Here is a 2521-nt window from a genome sequence, read left to right as displayed (position 1 = left end):
AGAGAGAGAGAGAGCAGAGAGCAGAGAGAGAGAGAGAGAGAGCAGAGAGAGAGAGAGAGAGAGAATTTTTTAACTAGTTAATTAACAAAAAAAACGGTAAAATTTGATAATTAACAAAAACGGTAAATAACTTAGTTTAACAAAAACGGTAAAACCCTAAACCTGTGGCGGCCTTTAGTCGCGGTTGGCCAGAAGAACCGCGACTAAAGGTCCTCCGCCCCGACGGCCGCCTGGCGCCCACGTGGACGGGCCGTTAGTCGCGGTTCTTAAGCAGCCGCGACTAAAGGTGGGGGGCTTTAGTCGCGCTTATTTGGTCGCGGTTGCGCAACCGCGACTAATGGCAGTTGCGAACCGCGACCAAAGGCCTTTTTTCCACCAGTGATTGGATGGCCGGCGCCTGCCCTCTGTCCGTGGACACATCCATACATGTCCACGGAGTCCATTTGATGGTCCGTGTTGGAGTTGCCCTAAGTGCATCTCTAATCGAATCCCAAATCTAAACCCCATAAACCAGCCCCAGAACTTAAATCCCCCAAATGACTGGATATTGGGTGGCTGGTTTCTAATCCTTAAATGCGGAACTCTAAAAGACAATCTGAACTACAATTCTCCTGTGTAGTGCATCCATATGAACATTCCACTAGATCATTTACATAAAGTTTATAATTAACTTCACTATTGCACTAACAGAAGCTCCCAACTTCTCAACTTGAACTAAACAACATAGCTCAAAAACCATATAAACACCTGCATCTTCTTGCAAGTCCTAGTTTTATGGGAGTCTTGCCAAAATTCGGTTCACACCTAACTCAAATGATAGCTGCACCTAGCTATGGGAATCAAAGGGCTTTCACCCGGCCAAAATGTTTACAAATCTCTTTTTTGCGCGTCCATCATTTGCAACACTGCTAATGTTATTTGACAGGCTTGGGCACCCCTCAAGTGTAAACTTTTGACATGGTTGGTCACTCGAGGGAGAATGTGGGCTGCACACCGGCTTGCCAAGCGAAGCGTGCCCTATAATGCATCATGTTCCTTCTGCAACTCTTCACAAGAAAATGCTCATCACCTTTTCATGGCATGTCATGTCATTAATATCATTTGGAGGTCCACTTTGCACTGGGCGATGCTTCATGAGGTTGTACCTTCCACTGACCCCTCACTTATGGAGTGTTGGCAGGATGCTAAAAACAAAGGGCGTCAGGAACAAGACATTGAACACATTGGTCATGCTCATTACATGGAAGGATCATATGGACAAAGAGGAACCGTAGGGTGTTCGACGATGTTTGTACTCCCCACCAGCAGAGAGTCATTGACCTGATTAAGGAGGAAGCTAGACAGTGGGCTATTGCAAGTTCAGGGTGCTTCACCCTAGCTTCCTTGCCAAGAGTAGTCTAGGGTTGTCTCCATCATGGACTTTCTCATCTTCCTGGCAATTATCTTCCCTTTTTGCTTCAACAAAGTTCATAATTTAAGAGATGCCGAAAAGAAAAACGCCTCTCAAAAGACAAAAAAGACTACTCTTGCAGCATCAAAGAGCTCAAGTGCTTTGCCCCGCAAGGACCCAATTCCCCGCCTTGTGATTTTGCGTCTGTTTGTTTTTGCTTCTTCTATTCTATTCGTGGTCGTGTAAAGAATTAACACATTTTATCCTTAATATAATACAAGCGGTCCTCCTGTTAATATCTAATTCTACGAGGTTAGATTTAACACTATTCCTGGCTGTTTGTATTTTCTTCATGACAAACAATGCAATAAGCTTGCCACGTGGGTTTATGATGGCCTGGAGTTTCTATCTCCCAGGTTGTCGGACCCAATTCCTAACGGTGTTTCTTGTCATGATGGGGGTGTTGTTAGTGTCGGGATGCTGTTTCCGAGGGCTCGCGACAACTATGGTCATGAAAACCGATCATTATTGACAAGCCATTTGGGGCCGCGAATTCCTAACAGCGTGCGCTATTTGCGATGGTGATTAGCTTGTTCTTGATGGTTTTCTATCATCGGGAATTTGTCATTTTGGGGATGTTACACGGCGAACCGTGCTCCCTCGCCCACGCATCAGCCGCCACCCAGTCCAAAAACCACACAGCACGTTCGAAAGCCCTTAGTGATGATGATCAGGGTGTCCCTCGATGATGTTAGACCTCGTGGCCACCCCCATGGAGCAGATGGCGAGAACCCCTCCCGCCGGGAGCGAAATCACGTTATGCGCTTCTGCTTTGCTCTGCGAACCCCGTCACAAGAGCGGGTATCACCTCTGTGCCTCATGGTCCTCCTCAACTCGGGAAGCCTAGAAACACCCCGGCATCGCCTCCTCTGGCACGCTTGCTTTGCTTCCTTCATGATCAACCCCTCTCGTCAGCCGCCATTCCTCGGTCCTAGTACACTTGTTTGTGTTTTTTTTATTTATTGAGTCCCACTTCGGTACAACCCCCTCACAAAACGTATTAAGGGTAGTATGGACATTTCACAAATGGTATCCATCTAAACGTGTACGCCGTAGATTCGTACAATTCCT

The sequence above is a fragment of the Triticum dicoccoides genome, chromosome 2A (genome assembly GCF_002162155.2).
Source record: "Triticum dicoccoides isolate Atlit2015 ecotype Zavitan chromosome 2A, WEW_v2.0, whole genome shotgun sequence".
Lineage (NCBI taxonomy): Eukaryota > Viridiplantae > Streptophyta > Magnoliopsida > Poales > Poaceae > Triticum > Triticum dicoccoides.
Note: the sequence above shows the minus strand (reverse complement) of the source record.